A 12,713-nucleotide genomic window follows, 5' to 3' on the forward strand; every position below is an offset into this window, starting at 1 on the left:
TGAATAAATGAATGACTGCATCTGAGCACATAATTCTTTATATCCACTTAAAATGTTTATGAGGGAATTAGCTTTCAATTCCATATAACACCATTAGTTCATCCCCTGACTGGGTAGATGGATGAACAACTATGATTTCCCAACACAGGGAAATACAGCCTGAGTCAGCTTATGTTCAAGCTTAAACTCTGTAGCAGCAGATAGTAAATAAGTCCTTGCTGTAATCATCATGGAAAGACCACGTACCCGACACATGAGCTTCGGTGCTATAGACACGGAGATGAACATAGCAGAGAGCAAGAAGGCTTGAATTTTAAGGGAAAAAATGTGAGCTTGAACGTTATCACACTTTTAAGCTTATTGCTATTCACAGCCCTTAATCATTTATCTCAATGGTATTCGTGAGTGACAAAGGACTTTGTGAACATATCTGAAAGTCATTAATTCTCTTTAACAGACTAATAAGACTGAATTAGTATTAAATTGATTTCACCAGTTGGTAATCATTATTTATGTCCGATAGACTATATATTTCAGTGAACAACTTTAAAAAAAGTTACTGAATATTAACTCACTATAAATTGGACAGCGAATATATCATAAGATATTTTTCTATCTAAGCAATTACAACAATGATAGGACTCTAAGAAGATGTTAGCCTTCGCTAATCACTTTTTGGTTCTATGTGATAAATCATGTAGTCTAAGAGTTTTTAAGACTCCCGAAGACATCTGCTGCAGCTGAACTGAGAAGCGTTCCCATTTTTGCTTTGCTATTTTGGAAAAATAAGCAGTTTTCCTTGGATTGTTTGCTTTCCTAAATTCCATTCCCCGATATATGAAAACTCTCATGAAAGCCAATGTTGTTGACATGATGGAAACAAATGGCTTTACTGTTAACCAGTTGGAGTCTTTGGAAGCACTTTCTCCAAGCAATTTTAGCAGTTCTAACTATTAAAAACAGTTAGAAAAAATAGAACAAAGTAACACATGTGGAATATTAATGAACATCGTCTCAACAGAATCACCAGGCCTTCCAGAAACATTAAGTTCTAAAGAATTTAGCGGAATATAATTTCTTAGAATCCTACGTTTCATTAACTATCCCGCCTCCCTCAGATCTTCCTATTTTCAACTTCGCTCTTTCCATGGAGAAGTAGAGTAGAACCGTTAGAAGCAAGGTATTGGAAGTCACACATGGGGCTGAGCGCTGGCTTTGCTAACTACCAGCTCAGTGAACTAGGAGAGTTACGAATGCTCCCGAAGATGGCAGTTTCCTTATCTGCAAAATGAGCAAAATACTACTATCTACCTCATACGGTTGTTACTAGGATTAAACTAACTAATTCTTGCAAAGGGCTTAACCAAGTTCTAGGGACACAAGAAACTCTCAATGAATGTTAACTATAATAACGATTATTATTATTGTTATCCTTCTCAAAATATGTTCTCTTGAAACATGAATATTCTGCCACTAAAACAGAAAAATGCTCATCTTCTCAATTGAAACAGAAGAATTTAAGTTTAAATGGAATTGAAACTTAATGGATAAACAATACTTCCTGAGAATACAGACATTAAGACTTCAAGATGCTCTGTTCCTTTACAATTGGAAGACCTGCTAGTTCAGTGAAAGGAAAGCTTCACACCCTATATAGGAAGGCTTGAATTCCTGTACATTTATAAACTTGCCTCACCTGTAGGTTCATCAGCTATGTAAAGTCCTCGAAGTGCCTCTTGCATACTAAGACCACATATAATTCATTATAAAATTCTTTTAAAATGTCAAAAACTTATTGTTGTCTGTTTCATGTATTTTTCTGTCCCTGAAGTTCCATTTTGGTGGGACTATCTCTTTTCTATTCATTTTATCTTCTATTGCATCTTGCCTGTGCTAAGCAAATAATAAGCTCTGAAAAAATATGTCTGTGGCATCTGAAACACTTAAAAAAAGAAGGAAAAAGAAAAAAAGTAAAGTTCTGTAAAACCCACTCCACCCTCACACCTGCAATCACTATCAATAGCTGGATGGTTTAGGGTAGAGAGAAGTGCAATGAAATGGTCGAGGTGCAGGGGAGAACCTGAGACCAGGTTCTGCTGAGATAGATCCTCTGCCTCATTTCCTGGGTTATGTAATCCAGCTCAAACCAATTCAGATTTGCTTTCTGATGGAATTACTACCCGACTAAGTAATGACATGCAGAGAAGATCAGTTTGAGATCGTGGGTCAAAAGACCCAACCATGGCCATGGATTGGTGTGAGAAGAACCAGGTCCGTTTGCAGGCTCTTCACTTTTCTGTGTTGGCTTTCCCATGTTTTTCAGAATGTTCACCACCAATCGGTGAAGAGCCCCAAGAGGTACAGAGGGCCTGCCTGACTTTCTAGATCTTTTCTAGATAGCTGTATCTCCCACAAGGTCGACCACTGTTAAGCTGCTTTGGATTGCCTACTCTTGAACACAGATATTTCTCCATGAATATGGTTGACCTTTAGCTCAGTGTGAAGCTGAAGCTCCACTAGCTACTAAATGAGATGTCTCCTGGCTGCTAAGTACCAACTTGTGGAATCCAGGTCCCACCATGGAGGCCTCTGGTCTACTATGCTGTTCTGGGGCCCTCACTCTAAGTGTGTCCTCCCTTCCCACCATCGCCACCTGGTTGGCTGCCTCCTTTGTGTCTACAGACTGGAGCCACTTGATGGGCACAGAGATTGGGCTGCTTGTGCCTTCTGTCCCAGGGGCCATCCCAGCCTGGATAACCATGACTAGTCTTGGCATGTGGGCCTTTACCAACATTCTAAACACAACAGAAAAGAGTTAGAAAGAGACTCTCAAGTAGTCCTGCCACAGTCCAAATAAAATGGGAGAAATGGCACATCAGTTGGCCTCTGCATTCAATTTTCTGATATTTCCTGACTCTCAAAATTTTTGTACAATTTATGATTTATTTTCTAAAAACTCAGGCTCATTTTATATTTACTGGGAGTGTGGTGGTTATGGCTAATACATATCCAAAGAAAAGTCCATAGCTTTCAATTTTTGTCACGTAATTCTGATGGAGTTTTGAAAATATACTTCACTGAAAAATATCAACAAAGCCTCAGTTTCACTCCTGAATAATGCTGGTGTTTATTTCTCAGAAAGAATCCTCATCAGTCACTGAGAAAAGTAAATAGGCAAATGTCATTCTGACATTCCTGTAGGATTGTGCTATGGAATGTGAGGGAGGTTGAGCAGAGTCTGGAGTGTCCACACTTACCAAACCTAATAAATCAATAGCCTCTTGATATCATAGCATGAAGACTTTATTAGGTGCTATCTGTAATCACTCAATGAAAATCAAATAAAGGATGCATGTTTAAACCTTAGTCTCTGATATGAAAGTAGTTATAGAGGTCACATCTGATTTGCTAAACCACGATAGCAATGTTTAATCTTAATACTACATGACTTGTGGGAACGAGAGTGTGTCAGCTACTGCAGAGTTCAGACAATTTGTTTTCAGATTAGGGATGGTTACGCCGCAATGGAAAAGATCTATGAGCTACCCTTGTGTAATTAAATCATCTTAAATATCTGCTCCAGATGGTTAAGCGTTCAGGCCTAGAAGCCAGTTTCTGCCCTTAGTGATGTTTATACCATGGTTCATACAGCAAGATAAAAATGTCAAGATTATTAAAGAGTTAAGGACAGAGTCATGGAATTTTAGTATGCACACATTTTATAGTTCATATATATAAGAAAAGGCTGTGGGTGTCTTAAGGTGAGTTTTTAAAAGGCCACAGGTAGAATCTGGCAGGTGAACTCATGAAATCCAAAGGCCAGTTTCTGAAAAGAGGTTGGAAGTTTTGGATGACAGATGCTGATACCATTACGAAAGGTGAACCCTTTTGTACACCCGTCTTGTACACCCATCTGTGCTGCCCCCTAGAGACTCGTGATCTCAGCTATCCCTTCTCTCCAAGATTCCTTGTATATCCATCTGTGCTGTCCCCTAGAGACTGGTGATCTCAGCTATCCCTTCTCTGTCAAGGTTGCTGTGTGTGCAGGCGTGTACCTCGGAGAGAGGGGTAAAAGTTCTGTGTCATCCTAGCAATTCCATACCACTCCTCTTTTATCTGGCCATTCAATTCTTTTGCTAAAATTAATGCCTTTTCCAAAATTTAAAATGCACCCCAATTACTATCAAATAGCTGGGAAATGCAGGAAAAAATCACTCGTAATTTCTACCACTCAGAGATGTGACTAACACCCTGAACATTTTGAGATACACTGTACTTTATCATGTTCCTGTGCTTATATAGTTTTTCTAATAAAACTGACGTCACATTGCTGTTCTTTTCTCCCCCACCTCACGTGACATCACATTTCCAGCAATGTGTCACTAAATGTTTTTACCAGCGTGATCCCACTTGGTTAGCTGTCTGATACTTCTTCAGATCGATGTCTCAAAATGTATTTAACTATTCTCCTACTGTTAGATAGGCCCATTTTTCCTCTGCAATTGTAAACCATGCTAGGAAGAATGTCCTTCTAACAGTTTTCAGGTAGCTGATTTTTTTTCTAGAACTGAAATGGGTCAAAGGCTATGGACATTATTTCCTCATTCAGAAATGTAAGTGAAGGAATAACTTGCATTTAATTAATACATAATTATACAATTTGATGAGTTTTGACAGCTACACAACTATAGCCACAATCAGAATACAGGATTTTTCTATCAGTTTCTATCAGTTCCCCAGCTATAGACATTTTGAAGAGTTTTACTGTGTATTATTAAGTTACACTTAATATGTGTCATTAACTTTATACCAGTTTGGTCTCCAAAGTGCCGTTTTTCTTTACCCTCCGCATCATCAAGGACTCTGACACTGCTTAGTGTTTGCCCACAACGCAGACAATAACAATCTAATATAAAATATGGTCTCCTTTTAATGTACGTTTCCCAGGTGGTTAGTGAAGCTGGAACTATTTTTTAATATGTTTATTGGCTACTAGCATTTTTTCACTCAGTACTTTTCTTAGGGATTTCTAAAAAACTTCACATAATAAGATATTGACCACGTACAGTAGACCCTCCATAGTTGTTACCACCTTCCTACACCGACCACCTCCTTATGTTGATCTAATTTTCATAGCCTGGACATGCAACATGTGTTTAAGTCAGCACAGTAGGCCTTGGTCTTCATGCTGACCACTTCCCTATGTTGACCAGTCTGCTACAGTCCCTTGGGTGGTCAACTTATAGAGGCTGGACGGTAATGTCTTATCACTATTGCAAATACTTTTGGCAACGTAAATATGTTTTAAACATGCTTAGAGTTTTAGTTAAACGTGTCTATTCGTTACTTTTTCTCTGTACAGATTTGTGTATTTTGTTGCTTTTAGGCTTATCCTTAGCAATGTTCCAGCATCATAAAAACAGTCACCTAAATTTTTCTCTATTTCTTGTATGTTTTCATTTAAAAAAAGAAAAATTAACTCTCTAGACCATCTGGAATTTATTAAGGCCCATGGTATAAGGTGAAACTCTTTTTGGCCTGAACACGAGCCCACTATTTTACACCTTTACTAGCTTTCTTCGTAACGATCTGTCCCATATAGCAGGGTCCCTCTTACACGAGCATCTCTTGCTATTCCTGTTCCCCTGGCTTGACTACGTCATTCTTTTTCAACCTAGCAGATTTCCGATACTGTAGAATCTCCTAGGGCAAAATCTCCTCTCATTTCTTTAAAAAAAGATCTCCCATGTTTATTTTTCTAGATGAGCTTGAGAATCACTTTAAAGTTAAAAAAAATCCTTTAAATTCTATGCTAATTTGAGAAAATGGCTTTTTTTTATTTTAGAGACAGAGTCTCACTGTGTTGCCCTCAGAAGAGTGCTGTGGCATCACAGCTCACAGCAACTTCCAGCTCTTGGGCTTAGGCTATTCTCTTGCCTCAGCCTCCCGAGTAGCTGGGACTACAGGTGCCTGCCACAACACCTGGCTATTTTTTTGTTGTTGCAATTTGGCCAGGGCCAGGTTTGAACCCGCCACCTTCAGTATATGGGGCCGGTGCCCTACTCACTGAGCCACAGGCACCACCCCAGAAAATGGCATTTTGACAACATTCCATATTCTCATGCCTGACCATGGGCTGTCCTCTTGGTTTGTCTTTCCATAGTGTTGTTGCTGTTCCCCAAGTAAGGTTCAGGGCCTATATTTCAAGTAGAAATTCTTTTTTTTTGGAGAAAGAGTCTCACTATGTCATTACTCTTTTTTGAGAAAGAGTTTCACCTGCCATGGTGAGTAGAGTGCTATGGTGTCACAGCTCACAGCAACCTCAAACTCTCAGGCCTAAGTGAATCTCTTGCCTCAGACTTCCAAGTAGTTGGGACTACAGGCACCAGCCACAATGCCCAGTTACTTTTTTGTTGTAGTTGTCATTGTTGTTCAGCTGGCCCAGGCCAGGTTTGAATCCGCCAGCTGGGTGTATGTAGCCGGAGCCACTGAACTACCGCTAGAAATTCTGGACTTGAATTTCTCTCCACGGCTAAAACTATCAATGAAAAATTCCGAGCTCATTTAAAACACACAACCCCAAAATGGCCTAGGGGTGGGACAGCGCATGAGATTTCAGAAAGCCACGAGGACTCTTAAACTTTGCAATGTGATTATAAAAATGTGTTTCTCTGACTCTAATGAGCCTTCGTGTGAAAAAACCCTAGTTTTAGTACCCTGAATAAATAAAGGGTGCAATCACAGAGCCAATTTGTACACATTCCTTAACTCTTCTTAAAAACTCAACCTTAATTTGATGTTAGCAACTTCTAGTAAAATAGGCTTGTTAGGCATCATTTTGTTCCCCACCGGCGAGCTTACTCCATTTCTCAGATACATGGAAACAAAGTCTGGCTTCACTTTGTATCTGAGATGGGCTACGGATGTATTTTTACTCTTGGTTTGTATTAAAGATAAGCTAGAAGAGCAAGTGGGGATGTGGGCACCGGACTTCATGTGTCCTTGCTATCCACGTTAGAAAACAACTCTGACTAGCGACTTCCAAGGCGATTTTCAAAATAATGCAGAAGAAAACGAATTCCTCCTTCATAACCCCTGAGACACATCCAACAAGTCACATCCACTCAGATCAGTAGGTCCTAAATGGCCGGTTCTACTAGCACCAGAAAAGCTGAAGCCAGCAGAGGCCTCATGCCACACACCACAAGGAGTCACTCCCGGGAACATTGAACTCAACACTGTGACACACAGACTCTGTGTTGGTGTCTCTTTAAAACTCCAAGACTGGATTGACTTGAGGGGTTGTTGAAAACCCTGCTCTCTCAGGGACTGAACATGAAGAATCAAATGAGATGATTAGGAAAGCGCTTTGGAAACTGAACATCTGTGCACAAACATGTTCCCACCATTAAGCCTCAGAACAGCTCTGTGACGTCACCCTTCTCTTCTCGCAGGTGAAGAAACTGATGCTCAGAGAGGTTGAGAAACTTGCCACTGTACTCAATTCTAACATGAAGGCAGGAGATGACCTAATACAAGGGGTGGGTGGAGGAATGAGGGAGCGGGGAGAGTGGCGGAGGGAGAGGGGTGGGGGATCACGGGGTAAGGCACAACTCTTGGGGGTGGGACACAATTGTAAGAGGAACTTGACCTGACACATGCAATCATCATAACCTATTCTTTGTACCCTCAATGTATCCCAAATGGTTAAAAAAAAAAAAAAAAAGAAAGAAACTTGCTCATGGTTAAACAGCTGGTAAGAATTAGAACTGTGGTTCAAACTCAAGTCTATTGTCTCCAAAGCACATGACTAACCTCTGTACTATACTTTCAGAAAAGAAGACTTCACTAGAAGAAGCAGCCTTTGGGGGAAGGAGCAGCTGTTAGCTTCCTAATAGATTGTCAAGGACAAGCTGAAGTGAACCAGTGTCCCAGAGTATCAGCTAACTCTGTGGCCTGCTAACAGGTCATAGGCTGGCTTTAGGACCAACCTGTGACACCATGTGTGACCTGACATTCCCTACAGAAGAAGCCTCTGAGCCTGCTTTTGTTAAGCTTATAGGATAGGGCTGATGCCATTCTTACTCACCAGTACATTTCATCCACCAACTAAGACTCCAGGCTCCATAAATAGCAATGGTCACAATGATGTGCTCCAGGCACATGTATGTCCTAAGTGCATTAAAATCGTGTATGGATTTCCAAGGAAAACTTCTTTGCAATTCTCTGTGGAATATTTCCTGACTATGGCCCACAGGAAGCTGTTGTTGACAGACACATGTCTGGCACCCAGCAGTCTGGCATCTGCTTTCTCGAGGGTGAGTTGGGAAATTTTCCAGAATGTTCCCAAGCAGATTTTCTGGGAGATGGTTCTTTTTAGGTATAAACGAAAGAACTTCAAGCTTCTGCACTTGGGTGACTGGTAAAATAGTGGTACTGTGGGGTAATCTGTATCTCTTTAAATTAAATAAAATATGAACTCCTACGTAGGTGATTAAAGAAAACAGAAACCTACTGCTGAAACCTGACTACTTTTTCTCAGAGATTTTTGCTGGCTTTATGCTCAGTCCTTCAACCCCAGGAGAGAGTAGCTTGAGGTGTGAAAAGGCAATCTGATACCAGAATTATCCCTGGCACCTCCAGTTAACCTCCTTGGGGGATTCAGGAGAATCAGCACAAATGTCAGGGCCTCTAGGGACCCTGTGGACTCTAGCACACACCTCCTGGCAAACAACACTCATTTCCTTTCGGCCCTTCCCAAGCTGGGTGGGGCCCATTGTAGGTGCTCAAAAATGTTTGCTCCATTAAACTGGGTTTGTGAACCAAATAAATCCCTTCTGCTTACTTCTCTGTAATGCTGCAGCTTCGGTAGAAATGAAATTTACTGAACAATGAAGCAAGGTACATGGGAGAAATAAGAAACACGGGAACACCCCTCAAAACCAACAACAACAACTACGACACACTTATTTCCTAAAAAACAATGAAATTCAAACACACAGGTTCCTGAGCTCCAAAGAGGTAAGGACAGCCCTTAACAGCTAGGAAAACGTGTCCACACATCCACACTTTGTGCGGAGACCCTGCCCTGGGACTCAACTTCAGAATTCCTAAATCTCTCTGAATCTGAAAACAGTACTAAATTAAAAAGGCAGTGTAGGGGTGGCGCCTGTGGCTCAAAGGAGTAGGGCACTGGCCCCAACTGCCAGAGGTGGTGGGTTCAAACCCAGCCCCGGCCAAAAACTGCAAAAAAAAAAAAAAAAAAAAGCAGTGTAGATTAGTTACACCCCTAAATAAAAATAAACAGTACTCATCAACTTACAGAGTTTGGTGTACTGTTGATACACTGATCGTTTCAGCAATGCGTGCTCACTACGGAGTAAGATACTTTTCAATTTGATAAAACAAAACAAACCCCTAAGCCTTTGATGCTGGCATATTGGCCTTTTTCTTTTGGGTGGATTCCTTTTGCAAGTGTTTCCTGCCCCAGATTAATCTGATATCCAAAGCACGTGTTATTGGAAGAGGTTTTGGCTATTTGTGCCCAAAACATTAGACTACTGAGAACATTTGAAAACGACTTGGAGCTTTTTTTAGGAACGCTCCAGATGCGTTACCGCCTTTCAGCGGGGCCCAGCATTCTTGTCTCTGGTGGTATCACGCCAGAGCCACAGGCATGTGGCAGATGCCATTTCACCAATAAATCCCACGGTTGAATGAGACGTGGATGGCACCAGTCATCCTTAAAATGAAGCCCCGCCTATAGATGTGGGTGTCTGAAAAACACTCCCACCGCCCCACATCGCCCTGGAAAGCAAAATGCAGAAATGTCGGGAACTGGTGTAATGTTGAAACCATCAGCACAGACCAAGCTGTTCAGGTTGTCATTTGGACACCGTTTCCTCACTGATACTAAGGAAAAAGAGAGAGAAAATGGGAGACTATAGTCCCAGTACCATAACCGAGCCACAAATAAGCTACTGTATGTCAACAGAAGTCAGAAACTGACAACGGACTTTTTTTTTTTTTTTTTTTAGAAATGGAAAAACATTGACATTTTAAAAGACTATGCTAATATTTCTTGAGAATTAGGAACCAGGAGAAAACTCAGGCCGAACAGAGGGAACTGTTTAGCAGAACCCTCATGAAATTGATTTAAATTTTATGAGGAATTAAGTTACAGTTTTTGAATGCGAACCATTAAAACCAACCATTCAGCCAAAAATGTATTTGGGATTTAACATTTTCTTTTGGAAAAACATCTTAAAAGTGACGTACCCTTGTCACTTAAAGGCTGTGAAACTATTTTAACAATATGATGGGGGCCACTTTCAACCCAAGCAAAGTTAATAATAATGTGGTGTAGGATCAAGACTAATAACACATGCGGTTTGGTAGCCACTTCTAGACACTCTGGGAGTTGTGTGGTCTCTCGTGATAGCCACTGGGGCTGATTCTGGGTTGGTGAAAGTAAGCTAATCTTCCACGGCCAATGCCAGGAACCAACTCTCATGCCCTATTACACTTAGGCAAACAATATCCTACGTTAAAATGTGGAAATATAGAAGCATGGCAGAGCCAAAAATCACCCTGAACAAACATAAGACTTCATCCCTGTTTGAAGCGTCAGCACTACACCCTGGCTCTGAAGATGGCGGGGCACAGTCCACCCGGCCAGTTCTTCCAACTGAGGCCAGCTCAGGACTCCTCCTAGTCGCTCTCCGTCAGAGGATGCCTGTCCACGTCAAGGCTCACACCCAGTCTGGCTGGACAGGCACCCTGTCAGCCAGTGGCCCATTCCCAGAGACCAGCCCTCGGGAAGGGAGGACAGTCAGTGAGCCCAGGCGGCCTGTAGAGCTGTCCTTCCCCGGGGACGGAGATGCTTACTGCTCAAGGGGACAAGAATGCCTGTGCCAATCTGAGCATTCTTTGCTTCCCAGAAAACAAGCAGGCACACAAATTATTTCCCCTATTAATAGGTGAGGATGGGCAGTTTTAGGATAACCCGAAAACCATGTGGTGGACTTCAGGCCCAGAATTTTTGCTGTGGGCAGAGCAGATAGTTGTCTAAATGGGAGGTATTTGCCAGAAGGAGCAGTAATACTGATGGTCCACTTTTCTGCAAAAAACTCTTGTTCTTAGTAGCACAGCTCTCTGCCTGGATATCCATCACTTCCCTTGAAGTGGAGTGTCACACCCCAGGAGGGCACTGTTACACCCTAGGTGGCAGGCGGGGGCAGTGGCAGTGTCTGAGTCGGAGTCCTGGTGCCCAGAACAAGCCACCACTATACAGGGGAGTTTCTCGCCACACCCCAAGGCAAACAAGACTGAGCCCTCTGCCCACCTTGCTAGTGAGGTGAATGGAAGGGGGGTCCTGCAGGTGTCAGATAAAGGGCTGCTTGGGGGCCGGCAGAAGTTCACCTCACCCCTCTATATTTTTAGTCACCAAATTTAGATAAATAAAATAACGTACTTCCTTCTAAAAATCTCTTTAAAATAATTATCGCTACATCTGTGCTCACTTCGGCAGCACATAAACTAAAATTGGGACGACACAGAGATTAGCACGGCCCCTGCGCAAGGACATGCAAACTCGTGAGGCGTTCCATATTTTATAAGAATATAAATGTCTTAACGCAATAACTAACAAAATGCGGGGAAGGCTGTGTTAACCAGTTTGATGAGCATACTTCAAATGGTCTATGAAACCAGCACACTGTACCCCATGATTGCATTAATGTACACAGCTATGATTTAATAAAAAATAATTTAAAAAAATTATCACTACATCTATAATAAAAAGCACCTGAAATTATTCTTTTTCTAAGAAATCTTCTCACAAAACAGTCATGTCTCATGTTTGTCAGGGCATGTGCATTTAATATTAATTCAATAATTTTTTATCTACGTGCCAAGATATTACTCCTATGACTATTACTATTATTATTATTTAGAATTTCCTCTGGGCAGGACAAATTGTGCTGTCATCACTAATAATAACTTCATTGTTCTGGAATGATCTGTGAGGGCTCTCAGGGAGCCAGCCGCAGGACAGCTAAGTTTGGGGGGAGGATGGTTCTGGTGCCGAGTGCTATCAGCACGGAGAGGGCTGTCAGGGCATGGGAATGAAGTCTGCAGCAGGCATGAAGGGAGATCTACCCAGAAAGGCTCAGTGCAAGGGTGCAGAAGAGAAACTCCGTTTACTCACAAGGGGAAGGGTCTGTTCTGGCTGTGGTCTCCAGTTGTGGGAGAGAACAAACCAATATTTAAACAAAGGTGCGTGCATTTCACCATGACCTGAGATTGCCATCCATACTCGCCACCATTGTGGAAAGAGTCCTCACGACTAAACTGAAGGCCTAGTGTGGGGGCTCCACTGGAGGAGAGGGGTTCTCTCCAGAACAGTAAGTAGCATGGACAAGGGGACAAAAGGTAGAACACCCCAGCTGCAGGTCTCTTCCCTGGCTCTGAACTTGGGAGGCCAGTTGGCGCTTATCAGACAAACTGCCTGGATCAAACTGCCCAGCTGGGTGCCTGGGCCTCTGCCCCGCTGCAGCACACCCCAGCTATGACTCCCTGGCTGTGGGTCTAGGAGAAGTGTTCTTTGCCCACCACTGAACCAGCTGGTTCCAGCCCCCTCTGGGGAGGATGACGGGGAGTCAGCAGTGTTTAGTAAGAGGCCCCCAACAGGGAGGGAGTCAGCCACAGAGAGT

The 12,713-nt window shown here is 42.2% G+C and overlaps 1 protein-coding gene and 1 pseudogene across 1 annotated transcript in view; one reads left to right on the top strand and one right to left on the bottom strand.

The window, feature by feature from the left end:
- UST (uronyl 2-sulfotransferase) overlaps positions 1-12,713 on the bottom strand; it is a 276,736-nt gene that overhangs the window by 17,645 nt on the left and 246,378 nt on the right. The window lies entirely within an intron of this gene.
- Positions 11,515-11,615, top strand: LOC111725508 (annotated as a pseudogene).

Source organism: Otolemur garnettii, unplaced genomic scaffold (genome assembly GCF_000181295.1).
Source record: "Otolemur garnettii isolate 467f Iridium unplaced genomic scaffold, OtoGar3 scaffold00042, whole genome shotgun sequence".
Classification (NCBI taxonomy): Eukaryota; Metazoa; Chordata; class Mammalia; order Primates; family Galagidae; genus Otolemur; species Otolemur garnettii.